The sequence below is a fragment of the Dipodomys spectabilis genome, unplaced genomic scaffold, assembly GCF_019054845.1.
Source record: "Dipodomys spectabilis isolate Male_0828 unplaced genomic scaffold, ASM1905484v1 ptg000032l, whole genome shotgun sequence".
In the NCBI taxonomy this organism is placed as follows: domain Eukaryota; kingdom Metazoa; phylum Chordata; class Mammalia; order Rodentia; family Heteromyidae; genus Dipodomys; species Dipodomys spectabilis.
In genome coordinates this window covers 25,264,943-25,280,800 of record NW_024870709.1, presented here as the reverse complement: position 1 = coordinate 25,280,800, position 15,858 = coordinate 25,264,943, and the positions used below count along the sequence as shown (strand labels likewise).

Sequence of the window (15,858 nt, the reverse complement as noted above, 5' to 3'; positions counted from 1 at the left end):
TTTGGTTTTCTTGCATAACAAATCACCTGAGATCACAGAGGAACCGAACTATATGCAGTGATGGGAATTTAACAGAACATAGGAGAGGGTTGATTTATCTCTGCTTATTGACATCTGAATGATGTCTCTTAAGGCTGTGGAGTGACTTGAAAGGTATGTCGTGACTAGTAGGGACAGTCTTTCTCCCTTTAATTACATAATTGGTAGTTAGTGGGTGAAAGACAAGCATATCTGGGTCCAACAACCAGGGTCACAATATGTGCCTCTCCAATATGACAGTCTCTGGGCAATGGATTTCTTCCATTACGCTTTGGTGCTCCCAAGGTCCTCTAATCTGCTAATGTATTATTCTTTCTTTTAATCTAACCTGTAGGCACATTAGATCTATTTTAACAATTATCTTTTTTTTTTTTTTTTTTTTTTGTCGGTCATGGGGCCTGAACTCTGGGGCTGGGTGCTGTCCCTCAGCTCTTCAACTCAAGGCTAGCCTCTACCACTTGAGCCACAGCGCCACTTCTGGCTTTTTCTGCTTATGTGGTGCTGAGGAATCGAACCCAGGGCTTCATGCATGCAAGGCAAGTGCTCTACCACCCAGCCCAACAATTATCTTTTAAATTGAATGGATATATATTTATTCAAATACATGCTATACACACTTCTTTTTATAAAGTATGTTCATTGTTTTTATTAAAACCACCTAATCGGAGACCACCACGGGGGCACCGTGCCCTTTGCCATGGAGGAGTCTGGAGGCAGAGAGCCGGTACTAGATGCTAAATCGGAAGTCACCAGCCAGCTGTTAGATTTTCAGTGGAAACTCGGTATGGCTGTGAGCTCGGACAGCTGCAGATCACTTAAGTGTCCTTATGTTGTAGTAATGCTAAAATCACTCTGGCCTAGTAAAGAACACGTCCTTTGAAATGACAGTTCCTTGGTTTCAGAATTTTTACAGACAGTTCAAGGAAATTGCTGCTGTTATTGAAACTGTGTGAAACTCTTTGGTTGATACAGTCCTATCATTTGAAAATTATGGACTCAATTTTCTGCAAAAGAACTACCTAAGGACCAAATGATATTTATCAATAAAAATATTACTTTCTACTTTTTTTTTTTTTTTGGCTCAATCATGGGGCCTGAACTCTGGGCCTGGGCACTGTCCCTCAGCTCTTCATCTCAAGGCTAGCGCTCTATCACTTGAGACACAGCGCCACTTCCGGCTTTTTTCTTTCTGCTTATGTGGTGCTGAGGAATCAGACCCAGGGCCTCATGCATGCAAGGCAAGCGCTCTATGACTGAGCCACCTTCCCAGCCCTACTTTCTACTTTTTAAATAATAAAAAAATAGGATAAACAGGAAATAGATGGTGGTGATTTATACACAAGTTTGTGGATGAACTAGAAGCAACTTAATTGAATGCCTTATGGGTGTACTTGTGGTATGTGAACTATATTTAAAAACACAGACAAGCAGTATAATGGAGACAACACGTTTATGTATTAGAATAATAGTTGAAAATTTACTGATAAAGGCACCCACTTTAGAAAATAAAAAAAAAACCACCTAGGCTGGGAAGGTGGCTCAGTGGTAGAGCACTTGCCTTGCATGCCTGAGGCCCTGGGTTCAATTCTTCAGCACCACATAAGCAAAAAGAAAAAAAGAGCCGGAAGTGGCGCTGTGGCTCAAGTGGTAGAGCGCTAGCCTTGAGCTGAAGAGCTGAGGGGCAGCACCCAGGCCCAGAGTTCAGGCCCCACGATTGGACCCAAAAAAAAAAAAAAAAACCACTTAATCCCTAGGAGCACCTGACATTCTCATTCTTTCCTACAACTCATCTGCTACTAACTACTTAAAATTCTGTAGTTGATCCTTCACAAAGTGACAAAGCAACAGCAGCAGTACATGAAAACTTGTAAAAAAAAAAAAAAAAGTATTCTGAAGAAACTCTATCAATATTTGGAAGAAATGAGTATTCTGGGCCTTACTATTCATAATTTCTGGACATAAGACACAGAATACCTGTTTTAACAAGTCCGACACATCATTCAGAGGCCTGCAAAAGTTGAGAAGCTTAACTCTGTGGAAGACTTGCAAGCCAGATGTTGGAACTTGAGCCAGAGACAATTGGGTGTTCAAATGTCCATCCACTACCTAACGTGTAGTGTATCTTGTGCCATGTTGGCCTTTCTTCTTTGAAGGACCAGCCTCTCCTGGATCAGTGTTATTTCATAGTAAGGATGATCATTTTTCAAGGCCACACCTAACCATCTGTTTAATGATAGGATCAGAGTTCTTTAATTACAAGATTCTTTCTCCCCATTGGACACTGTGTAAATCACTCAGTAAACAAGAAAACCCGTTTTTCTAGCTCTTAGTGACAGGGAAGTATGTTCATTAGGAATTATCCATGAACAAGGAATCTAATTCACAGACTAATCATCAACTTGTGATATCTAAACATCTCTTTCTTCCTACCACTTCTTACCTCTCTTGTTCTTGGCACTGCTCTCCAGAACCCTTGTGTACCTAAGAAAAACAACAGAGGGTCACTTTCCAAAAGGTCTATGTGGGAATACAGAACAGAACAACCAGCCAACATCAAATAATATCTTTTACTTACTAAAATGTTCTCTTTTTTAGACAAATAAATTCTTTTTTTAATGTTTTTATCATAGAAGTGCTGTACAGAGGGGTTACAGTTGCATGAGTAAGGTAATGAGTACATTTCCTATGGAGCACTGTCACCTCCTTCTTTGTTTTTTCCCTGTCATCCCTTCCCTCCTCACCTCCACAAGTTGGAAAGTTTGTTTTCAACACAGTGTTTGTACATCTCATTGTTAAAGTGGGTCAACCTGTATCCTTACTTAAGCATTTTGTTTTTTCCCTTCCCCTCCCCAAGTTAGAAAAATGCAGGGCACCAACATCAAATACAATGAAAACCGGGGTTAAACTGTGGGGGGAGAACATACAAGAGAAACAAAAAAACCACATAGTACATTGTTTTTAACGTATGTAAATGGGGTTCATTTCTCTTATCATCTTATATGGTCATATATACATAGCTTTTGACCTTTGCTGCTTGCCCTAGACTTATACTAGTTATTTCAAATAAAGGAAACCATGGGACCTATGTCTCTTTGGGCCTGGCTTACTTCACTTAATATGATTTTTTTCTAAGTCTTTTCATTTCCTAACAAACGGGGCAATGTCATTCTTTCTGATGGAGGCATAGAATTCCAATATATACATATGTGTGTGTGTGTGTGTGTGTGTGTGTGTGTGTGTATACACACATTTTCTCGACCCATTCATCTACTGAGGATCATATGGGTTGGTTCCATATATTAGCTGTGGTAGGTAATGCTGTGATAAACATAGTTGTCCTGGTAGCTTTAGTATAGCCTCGTTTGTGATCGTTTGGGTAAATGCCCAAAAGTGGGATTGCTGAGTCATAGGGGAGATCTATGTGGGGTCTTTTGAGGAACCTCCATACTACTTTCTAAAGTGGCTGAACAAGTTTACACTCCCACCAACAATGCAGTAGGGTTCCCTTTTGGCCACATCCCGTCCAGCATCTGATGTTATTAGAGTTCTTGATTATTGCCATTCTAACTGGGGTGAGGTGGAATCTCAGCTTTGTCTTGATTTGCATTTCTTTTATGGCTAGAGAGGTCAAGCATTTCTTCATGTGTCTACTGGCCATTCTTATTTCCTCTTCAGAGAAGTCTTTCTTTAAGTCTTTGGCCCACTTATTTATCAGGCAGTTGTTTCTTTAAGAATTGTTGGAGGATTTAGTTTTTTGAGTTCTAAGTATATTTTAGATATGAGACCCTTGTCCGTTGTATGGCTAGTGAAGATCTTCTCCCAATCTGTAGGCTTTCTATTGATCTTGCTAGCTATGTCCTTTGCCATGCAGAAACTCTGCAGTTTCATGCAATCCCATTTGTCCTTGTTTCTTGATTTTTTGTGTTTCTGGGACTCTATTAAGAAAATTTCTGCCTGTGCCAAGGAATAGGAGTTTCTCCTATTCCTTCCTGTAATGTTTTCAGGGTGTCTACTTTGACTTCAAGGTCTTTGATCCATTTGAAGTTTATTCTGGTGCAGAGTGTATATAAGGATCTTAGTTTTCTACAAGTGTTTAAACAATTTTTCCAGCACCATTTACTGAAGAGGCTTAGACAAATAAATTCTTAAGAAAGGTCAATATCTCTGTATATCACCTTTACAAAACAATTTTAATTAAAAAGAAAGGCAAATAGGTATCAACAATCAATCAAAATAAAGTTGATTATTATTGAATGCCAGATGTCTACACCCACATAATGTAGAGACAGAGTTGTTTGAAAAAATTAAAATATAATACTTGGCATTGTGGCTCATATTGTAATCCCAGCTACAAAAGAGGTCATCATTAAGAAGAACATGGCTCAAGATCAACCCCAGTCAAGATTCCTTCTTCTCCATAACAACAAATTAGTTGGGAATAGTGGTGTGTACAGGTGGTACCAAATACTTGGAAAGTTATAGGTAGGAGGATAATAGTCTGAGGTTAGCCCCAGGCCAAAACATAGGACTCTACCTGAAATATGACGAAAGTAAAAATTGGCTTAGGATGTGGTTCAAGTGTCAGAGCAACTAACAGGTAACAAGACCCTGATACCAGTGCCACAAAGTATGTGTATATAAATATATATATATATATTATATTTGCATATTTTACCTCTATATGTAAAATAATAGCCTCCCTAGAGCCAATATATTTCCTCTCCTTCACAACATGCTCTTGTTGCTATATCTCTAAATAATATGAAATAATGCACATATATGTATTAATCTTTCAATTTTAGTCACTAACTATTGCTTTTCTAACACTTTAGCTTTCTTAAGTCTTCTCCTACTCTAACACACACACACACACACACACACACACACACACACACATCTTTGCATTACAGCCACCATCCTTACATTCACTCAATTCAGTGTACTGAAATTTTAAGTTAACATTCATTCTTAGCATTGTACGTTAATGTAATATAATGTACTATAAACATAGCAATATTGTTCACATGATTTGGCAAAATAAATCTCATTCATAACTGAGACCTTTAGTCGAATATAAGTACTTTTAATCTTCCAAGTCAAGTTGAAAAAGGCAGGTGAGAAGTAATTGCTAGATTTTTTTTTTTTTTTTTTTTTTGCTCATTTACTCACATGCTTGGTTTCCCATTCATTTACCATCAATTCAATCTCAAACTCTACCAAGTCTAAAATTCCCATCAGTATGTTGTGGAACATAATGTTAGTATATTAATTTTATCTTCTTAAGAAAATTTGTTCATGATCTTTCTGTTTTAATTTAGAAATAAAGGGCAATAATGTCAACTGAACACTCTTTTCCACTCTCTTGTTTAAATTCTCCATTTCTTAATTCCTATTTTTATATCATCTTAGTTTTGTTTAGTCCTTCATTTTGTTTGGTCAGGTCTGCCAGTAGATCTAAAAACTCATAGGAGTTAAAATTGTTCAGACCCTAAATATCTGATTTTTTTTACAATCAAACCTCATTTCTTGGAAGAACTGAGGGGCAGTGCCCAGGCCCAGAGTTCAAGCATAGAATTCTATGCTTGGAATCATTTTTCCTCAAAACTTTTGGAACATTGTTCCTTTACATTCCAGCCTCTTTGGTTACTACTGAAAAACTTCACAAGTGCTATTTTTTTTAACCCTTTGCATGTGACTTGATTTTAATTTTGGTTTTCTATTTCTGGAAGTTTGCAGGACTACTTGATTTTATCAGTGTTGTAGAACTACACAGTGACACACATCAGAGTGGTCTCTTTCTGATTTACTTTACTGGAAACATCCTTACAACCTAGAAATTTTACACATTTTTCTTTAATTATATAGCTGGTTATTTCCTTCTAATTCTGCTCTTTTCTTTTCCTCTTTGGAACCTCAATTATATTATAAAGGTATTGAGTCATATAATCATATATTGAATCATATAATCCAGGCTTCTAATTTTATTATTAATTTTCTCTGCCATTTTCTCTTGCCTTTTGCTCAACTTTCTCAGAAATATCCTCAATTTTATCTTCCCATGTTTTGTTGACTTTCTAAAAGTTCTCACTATCCCTTTTATAAAGCATCATGGTCTTGTTTAATGACTGTAATATCACTTATATCTCTCCAAAAACACTATTGATTTTTTTATTTTATTTTATTTTTTATTTTTATTTTTTTGTTGGTCATAGGGCTTGAACTCTGGGCCTAGGCGCTGTCCCTCAGCTCTTCAGCTCAAAACTAGCGCTCTACCACTTGAGCCACAGCGCCATTTCCGGTTTTCTGAGTAAGAGCCTCACAGCCTTTCCTGCCTGGGCTGGCTTTGAACCACTATCCTCAGATCTCAGCCTCCTGAGTAGCTAGGATTACAGGCGTGAGCCACAGGCGCCTGGCCACTATTGATATTTTTAAGGCTCTCTATGAAAATTCCTCATTTCTCCTAACTTGGCTTTTTTCTGTTTGTTTTAAGTGTCTATGTTGCATAGTGAAAATTTTTGATGGTCAGCTACCTGAGACAATGCTTATCTATCCATATTTAAGAGTAGGGCCCTAAGGCTGATACTTGTCTACTATTAGCTTCACTGGACATATTGATCTAGGGGGGGCCCATTTTCTTGGAGATTCTCCTCCCCCATTATATCTTCCTTTTGTTCTGAAAGCACTCCTACTGAAGGACCTTCTATTCTTCTATCTAGACACATAGAATCTTCTAGATGCCAATAGAAACAATAAGATGAAAAGGGAACCTACAGAATAGGTTAAATTATCTGAACACTAAGAAGTTAATGTCCAAAATATACAAGGAACTAAAACAACTCAACAGCAAAGGCAAAACTAGAAAACAGAAAAATAGAAAAATGGCAACTGAAAAATACGCCAAGAACCAGAACAATTTTCTAAGATAGACAATGAGTCAACAAAAATAGAAAAATGTTCAACATTCCTAGCAAATATTGACATGCCAAAACTAAACCAAGATGAGTTAAACCATCTTAACAGGCCCATATCAAGCATTGAAATAGAAACAGCAATAAGAGACCTCCCATCTAGGAAAAGCCCAGGACCAGATGGTTTTACAGCGGAATTCTACAAGGCCTTCAATGCAGAGTTCACACCAATACTCCTCCAACTCTTCAGTGAAATTGAAAGAGAAAGTTGACTACCGAACACATTCTATGAAGCCATCATAACCCTCATCCCAAAACCAGGCAGGGACTCATCAAAGAAAGAGAACTATAGACCCATTTCTTTGATGAACGTTGATGCAAAACTTTTCAACAAAATTCTGGCCAATCGACTTCAACAATTCATCCAAAAAAATCATATGCCACGATCAAACAGGATTCATCTCAGGGATGCAAAGCTGGTTCAATATACGCAAATCAATTAATATAATTCATCACATCAACAGGAGCAAGGATAAGAACCACATGATTATCTCAATAGATGCAGAAAAAGCATTGGACAAGATCCAACACCCCTTTATGATGGAGGCTCTGGAAAAATTAGGAATCCATGGAACATTCCTCAATACAATAAAGGCTGTATATGACAGACCTACAGCCAGCATTATGCTTAATGGTGAAAAACTAAAGCCATTTCCTCTCAACTCAGGAACAAGACAAGGATGTCCACTCTCTCCACTTCTCTTCAATCTAGTATTAGAATGCCTAGCTACAGCAATAAGACAAGATGCAGACATAAAAGGGATCCAAATAGGGAAAGAAGAAGTAAAACTCTTCCTCTTTGCAGATGACATGATCTTGTATTTAAAGAATCCCATAGACTCCACTCCCAAATTACTCAAGCTGATTCAAAACTTTGGCAAAGTAGCAGGGTATGAAATTAACCCTCAAAAATCAATGGCTTTTCTGTATGCCAACAATGAGAAAAGTGGGGCTGAAATTAGGAAAGCAACTCCATTCGTAATAGCCCCACAAAAAATAAAATACCTAGGAATTAACTTAACCAAAGAAGTGAAGGACCTTTATGATGAAAACTTGAAAAACTTGAAAAAGGAAATCAAAACAGAACTTAGAAAGTGGCAAAAACTCCCATGCTCCTGGATTGGAAAGATCAACATCGTGAAAATGGCAATACTTCCCAAGGCTATCTACAAATTCAATGAGATACCTATCAAAATTCCAACCTCATTCTTCAAGGAAATAGAAGAGGCAATCCAAAAACTCATATGGAACAATAAAAGATCCCCAATGGCAAAAACAATCCTCAACAGAAAACACTGCTGGAGGAATATCAATACCAAATTTCAAACTCTACTATAAAGCCATAGTAATCAAAACAGCTTGGTACTTGGCACAAGAACAGACCTCAGGATCAATGGAATAGAATGAAAACCCAGAAATGAATCTACAGACCTATAGCCATCTAATCTTCAATAAGGGAGCTAAAAAAAAATAGAATGGAAGAAAGACAGCCTCTTCAGTAAATGGTGCTGGCAAAATTGGTTAACTACTAGTAGAAAACTAAAGCTAGGTCCTTATATATCACCCTGCACCAGAATCAATTCCAAATGGATCAAAGACCTCGGAGTCAAAGCAGACACTCTGAAAACATTACAGGATGGAATAGGAGAAACCCTAGGTCTCCTTGGCATAGGCCAAAATTTTCTTAATAGAGACCCAGAAACACAACAAATCAAAGAAAGGTTGGACAAATGGGATTGCATGAAATTGCAGAGTTTCTTCATGGCAAAGGATATAGCTAGCAAGATCAATAGAAAGCCCACCATTTGGGAGATCTTTACTAGCCATACAACAGACAAGGGTCTCATATCTAAAATATACGTGGAACTCAAAAAATTAAATCCCCCAACAACAAATCCTCAAAGAAACAATAAATAAGTGGGCTAAAGACTTAAAGAGAAACTTCTCTGAAGAGGAAAGAAGGATAGCCAATAGACACATGAAGAAATGCTCAACCTCCCTAGCCATAAAAGAAATGCAAATCAAAACAACATTGAGATAACCACCTCACTCCAGTTAGAATGCCTAAAATCAAGAACTCTAATAACAACAGATGCTGGAGGGGATGTGGACAGAAGGGAACCTTACTGCATTGTTGGTAGGAGTGTAAACTTGTTCAACCACTTTGGAAATCAGTATGGAGGTTCCTCAAAAGACTGCACATAGAGCTCCCCTATGACCCAGCAATCCCACTTTTGGGCATTTACCCAAATGTTCACAAACAAGACCATACTAAAGCTACTAGCATGACTATGTTTATTGCAGCATTATTTACTATAGCTAAGATATGGAACCAACCCAGATGCCCCTCAATAGATGAATGGATCAAGAAAATGTGGTATATATACACAATGGAATGCTATGCCTCCAGCAGAAAGAATGACAGTGCCCCATTTGTTAGGAAATGGAAAAGCTTGGAAAAAATTATATTTAGTGAAGTAAGCCAGGCCCAAAGAAACATAGGTCCCATGGTTTCCCTTATTTGCAATATCTAGTATATGTCTGAGTCAAGCAGAAAAGGTCAGATAAGTTGATATTAGGGAAATGAACCCTAAGATATGTATTCAAATGTTTTTTTTCTTTCATGCGATTGTTTCTAACACATTTATAAGATTATTTCTTTGTTGCTTTGTATGTCCCTCCCCCACAGTATAACCCCAGCTTTCACTATATTTGATGTCGGTATAATTTGTGGAGGGGAAGGGAAAAAACAAATCATTTAAATAGGGATACAGGTGGATCCATTGCAACAATGAGATGTACAAGTCGTTATGTCGAAAACAAACTTTACAACTTTGGTGTGGAGGGGGATTGGGTTGGGGGGCAGGGGGAGGATGGGAATGGATGGGAAGGGGAAACAAAGGAGGAGGATACAATGCTTGATAAGAAATGTACTCATTATCTTGCCCATGTAATTGTAACTCCTCTGTACAGTATTCTACAATAAAAAAAGAAAAAAAAATGTTCAACATAAATATTATGTGGAAGGGTAAATCAAAATCATGAGGCCAAAAAGGGAACCCTACTGCACTGTTTGTAGGAGTATAAACTTTTCCAACCACTCTGGAAAGCAATATGGAGGTTCCTCAGAGGAGCTACATATAGAGCTCCCTATGACTCAATTATCCACTTTTGGGCATTTACCAAAATGATCACAAACAAGGCCATACTAAAGCTATCAGCACAACTATGTTTATCACAGCATTATTCACCATAGCTAAGATATGCAACCAACCCTGATGCTCCTCAGTAGATGAATGGATCAAGAAAAATGTGATATATATTCTTATTTATTTATCTTATAAACTTTATTGATTTCATCTACACTGAAAATGACTAGAAGTGACACTGGTAATAATTGAAGTAATAGTCCTAGGACTTTCCTGGTAATATTCATGCCTAAACTTATCCAAGGCAAGAGTTCTATTAGAGGATTATTGAGCAGGAGTCACACCAGTAGGGCAAAAGGAGAGCATCTTACCAATTTTACCTGGATTCAGATAGCCCAAGTTCTCAGACCCACAATGTGCGTTCCACAGATTCACAGGGTTACATCTCACCCACTCCATGTGGCAGAGGATGGGCTCAGTAGTAAAAGCATGGCCTTTCACCTGCTTCAAAACATGGAGCCATTCATAGATCCAGAGAGTTTTTTCTGGACAGTATAGTGGTTCTAAATTTTTGTCTGTGATGCTTTCAATAGTAGACTGATAGAACAGCTACCAATATTCATATTGAAAATATCCTTTCCATCTCAAGAAAAAAAACTTAGAAGCTAAAAAAGATTTAAGTTTTGGGGCTGGGAAGGTGGCTTGGTGGCAGAGTGCTTGCCTTGCATACATAAGACCTTGGGTTCGATTCCTCAGCACCACATAAGCAGAAAAAGCTGGAAGTGGCGCTGTGGCTCAAGTGGTAGAGTGCTAGCCTTGAGCTGAAGAACTGAGAGGCAGTGTCCAGGCCCAGAGTTCAGGCCCCATGACTGACAAAAGAAAAAAGATTTAAGTTTTTTAACAGAACTTGATTTCCCAATCATTTTGGTAGGTAGATGCCAATTGTGGAGCTTGAACTCAGGCCTAGGCATTGTCCCTTAGCACTCTAACACTTGAGCCACAGCTCCAGTTCAGGCTATTTGGTGGTTAATTGGATATAAGAGTCTCATGGATTTTCTTACCTGGGCTGGTTTTGAATGGCTAGCCACAGATCTTAGCCTCCTGAGTTGATAGGATTACAGGCATGAGTCATCAGTACAGGGCAAGTAATGATATTTTGAAATAAAAGGAAAACCATTGCTCTACCTGCTTCCTAATGGTCCTATTATTATACCTTAAGATATCATCAGCTGTGAGCTAGTGACATCATAATGCACTGTTTGAGTTGTGTTCATCACAGGAGAACAAGTGCTTAAGAGATGACCAAAAGAAAAAAAAGTGTAATATCCTCCTACACATGACTCAGAGAGGAACTTGCTCCTGTCTTCAACTTCCATTGAGGAAGTACATTCCGAGCACCAGAAGCACAAGGGGAGATCCCAGCTTTCCTCTCCAAACCACTCTGAGTCAAGATCAAAATGGCTTGGACCAAGCCATGAGGCAGAATTACAAGTATCAAAAAGGAAATAGGGGAAGGAGATATTAAGATCCATCAAGGAGTAGTAATACCTGAAGGAGCAAGGATGGAGGCAAAACTTAACCAACGCTTTGCTTGATCCCTTTGTTCATATATTTCGTCTGCACTGTGGGCAGAATCCTAATGAGATAGCTCCTTGCAGGATAGCTCCTTGCACCTGTTGAAAGCTTCATAACACAATGGGAAGACTGAGTGATGGGCAACATCACACCTCTGACATGTACTTGTATGATTTATGGTGGTTACTTTACTTCTCTGAACCTCAAACTCCTCATTTGTGAAATTAGTAATAGCACCTAACTCATGGATGTTATAGATCAAGTAAGGAAATATTTATACAGTACTATGTGCAGAAAGCAAACAGTGCCCAGGGCCTACAAAAAAAGATGGCTATTATTAATCATGTGTATGTGTGTATGTGTTATACATGTATAAAATTGTGTGCGATTTGGGTCTAGTGTAGTTCATGACACGATGAAAGGAACTTTGGTTTTGGATTAATTAAAACTTAAAAGGGTCAGACCACAGCAAAAGTGACAGAGCACCTGCCTAACAAGAGTGAAGAACAGAATTCAAACTCCAGTAATGAAAACAAAATGATATAAAGACATTTTATGTGTCAGAATCCCTGACTTTAAATAATATTAAACTGAGATCATTTCTTGTGATAAGGTCACAGTTTTTTTCCAACTCACAAGGAATCAGTTTATATAAAAACTATGCAAGTCTCCAAATGTTAAAGAAAAATTGCACTGGAAATAATGAACACAGCAAGAATTACACTTTATTCAAGATTTTTTTCAAAGGGTCAAATTACAATAAGAATGAGAATCAAGGCCAGGCACCACTGGCTCACACCTATAATCCTGGATACTCAGGAAGCTGAGATCTGAGGATCACAGTTCAAAGCCAGGCTAGACAGAAAAGTCCAAGAGACTCTTATCTCCAATTAACCACCAGAAAACCAGAAGTAGAGCTGTGTCTTAAAGTGGTAGAGTACTAGCCTTGAGCAAAAAGCTTAGGGACAGCACCCTAGCCCTGAGTTCAAGCGCCATGACCAATTTTTAAAACAAAAAACAAAGATGTCATCATTTTGTTCTTCATAAAGACTTCAGCAGAAATGAGAAATGGATAATATAATATTCTACAGATAAACTTTCCTAAGGATGGTAGTCTTGTTACCTTGTATTAGTCAACTGGATACGTTCTTATTTGGAGTTAACTCTCCCTGTCATGGTAGATATTTGTAGGATCTGAATATGGAGAAGTTCCAGCTCTAGTGGATACTCAATGTATTTTCTTGTAGGAAGTTCATCAGCAAAGCACATATAAGGGAAAGTCCGTGGCACGTAATGGATGGCCTCTCCTAGCTCTCCTTAGCATCCCAGACCCAGAAGCAGCAGTTCTGTTTCCTGGGAAAAGCCAACTTCTAAAAATCACTACAGAATTGTTGATATAAGGTCATTCAGGGCTAAATTGAACAGTAAAGGGGAGATATTTTTTTTTCTTAAAAGGGAACAGTGCAGTAAAGATAGTTGGTTTTTATTCCTGGCCTCAATCTTTCACTTCCTCTCACAAGAGAGAAGCAGATGTTCAGTGCACAGTCGTGAATGAAAGGAGACATGAAAGAAAACAAAATAAAATTGTGGTTCAAGTTATTCTTTTAAATATTACCCATTGTTCACTCGCTCATGTAAGTGTTCGGAACTTTTAACACAGAAAATCATCTTCAACTTCATTCATAAGTTAATTATGTAGGTCCCACCTGATCCAAAATACCAGAAGTGGCGCTGAAGAGCTGAAGAGCTGAGGGACAGTGCCTAGAGTTCAAGCCCCACGACCAACAAATAAAAAATAATAATAATCACCTACTGCTACCTAGAACTCTTAAAACCTATTAACATATTCAATAGATCTGTGTAGCTCTAACAAAACTCATTCTAAAGATGCCACACTTAATACTGAGCCGTTCTTCCTTGTAGATTCTAATCCTTCGGTGTAGGACCATGTCATTGGCAAAAATAGTGAGTGCCTTTCTACTTGCTAAATCAAGAAACACAACATCTGATTTCTCTTTTAAAAAGTATACCCAACCATTCTAAGGTAGACCTTATGATAAGAATTGGGATGGTCATATTTAGTGCCACTTAAAATTGGAATTAACACCAGGCCCCAGTGGCTCAGGCCTGTAATCCTAACTACATAGGAGACTGAGATCTGAAGTTTTCAGTTCAAAACCAGTCCAGGCAGAAAAATCCGTGAAACTCTTATCTCCATTAACCACTCAGAAAACTGGAAATGGCACTGTGGCTCAAGTGGTAGAGTGCTAGCCTTGAGCTGAAGAGCTGAGGGACAGCGGCCAGGCCCAGAGTTCAAGCCCCACAACTGAAAAAAAAAAAAAAAAAGGAGTTGTAATTAGCATCAAAAGGCCTCTCTTTCACAATGGGCGCTGTGATAGAGTCCTAGAAGAAAACCTAAGATTTAATAAGATCTAAAATATCATTCTAAATTCATGTTCTAATACTCTTAATTATTTCAATTGATTAATAAGCAAAGAGCCTGAGAAGACATTTCCTCAAAGAAATATACTAGTGGTCAATAAGCACATGAACAAATTGCTCAAAATCACTAAGCTTTGGAGAAATGCAACTAAAATCCATAATGATGTGTGGTGGCACGTGCCTATAATCTCAGAACTCAGAAAACTGCAGCAGGAAGATCCAGATTTTGAAGCCAGTCTCCTTTGAAAGATTGTCTCCAAAAGACAAAAAAAAAAAAAAAAAGCTGGGTACCTATGACCTATAATCCTAATTACTTGAGATCTGAGGATTGTGTTTCAAAGCCAGCCTGGGCAGTAAAGTCCCTGAGACTCTTCTCTCCAATGAATCACCAGAAAACCAGAAATGGCACTGTGTCCCAAAATGGTAGAGCACAACTTTACCTCAGAACTACACCAAAAAAAAATCATATGGAAATAAAAGACATCAAATAGCAGAAGTAATTTTGAGCAAAACTAGCAATGCTGAAGGTATCCCAGTATCAGACTTCAAGTTATAGTGCAGAGTCATAGCAATGAAATCAACATGATACTGGCACAACATCATACATAAAGACCAACAGAACAGGAGGCCCAGAATAAACCCATGCCACAGCCATCTATTTTTAACAAAAGAGTTAAAAACATATATTGGAAAAGACACCCTCTTCAATAAATAGTGCTAGAAGAACTAGTTATCTAAATGTAGAAGACACTAAACCTTTTTCTCAAATCCTGTACAAAAAAAAAATCCAAAATGGATCAAAGATCTTTTGTTGTTGTTGTTGTTTTGCTCCGGTCGTGGGGCCTGAACTCTGGGCCTGGGCACTGTCCCTCAGTTCTTCAGCTCAAGGCTAGCACTCTACCACTTGAGCCACAGCGCCACTTCCAGCTTTTTTCTTTTTGCTTATGTGTTGCTGAGGAATTGAACCCAGGGCCTCAGGCATGCAAGGCAAACGCTCTACCACTGAGCCACCTTCCCAGCCTGGATCAAAGATCTTAAATGCAAGATCTGAACCCTTGAAACTTGCAGGACAAAAGGGAAAACACCAGAAGATACGTGTATAGGCAATTATTTTCTGATTAATACTACAGGTGCTCAAGAAATAAGGGCAAGAATTAATAATGGGATTGAGTCATTAAAAAGCTTCTGCATATCAAAGGAAACAATGGTCAGACTAAAGAGACTTCACAGAATGAGAGAAAAAATTGATGACTGCTTAATGGATAAATATCTACAAAGAGCTCAAAAAATTAAACAGCAAAAAGAATATTCCAGTTAATAAATGGGCAAATTAATTGAACAGATAGTTCTCAGAAGAAACACAAATAGCTAATACAGAAAGAAATGTTCGACATCCTTAACCATAAGGAAAATGAAAATCATAACTACATAAAGATTCCATCTTACCCCAATCAGAATGCCAGCCATTTAGAAAACAATGGCTGGCAAGGATAGAAGGAACCCTTGTTGGTGAGAATGGTAAACACTATGGAAAACACTATGAAAATTCCTCACAAAATTAAATACGGATCTACCATATGACCCTATTATACCACTGTTGGATGTAAATCAACATGCAATGAAGATACTTGTACACCCAGGTTTATTGCGACATTATTCAGAATAGCCAAGCTGGAAAATCAGCC

General features: G+C 38.1%; 1 pseudogene; it reads left to right on the top strand.

Annotated features, from left to right (window-relative positions):
• Positions 1-736: 736 nt before the first annotated feature.
• LOC122105673 lies at positions 737-1,116 on the top strand (annotated as a pseudogene).
• Positions 1,117-15,858: the final 14,742 nt, after the last annotated feature.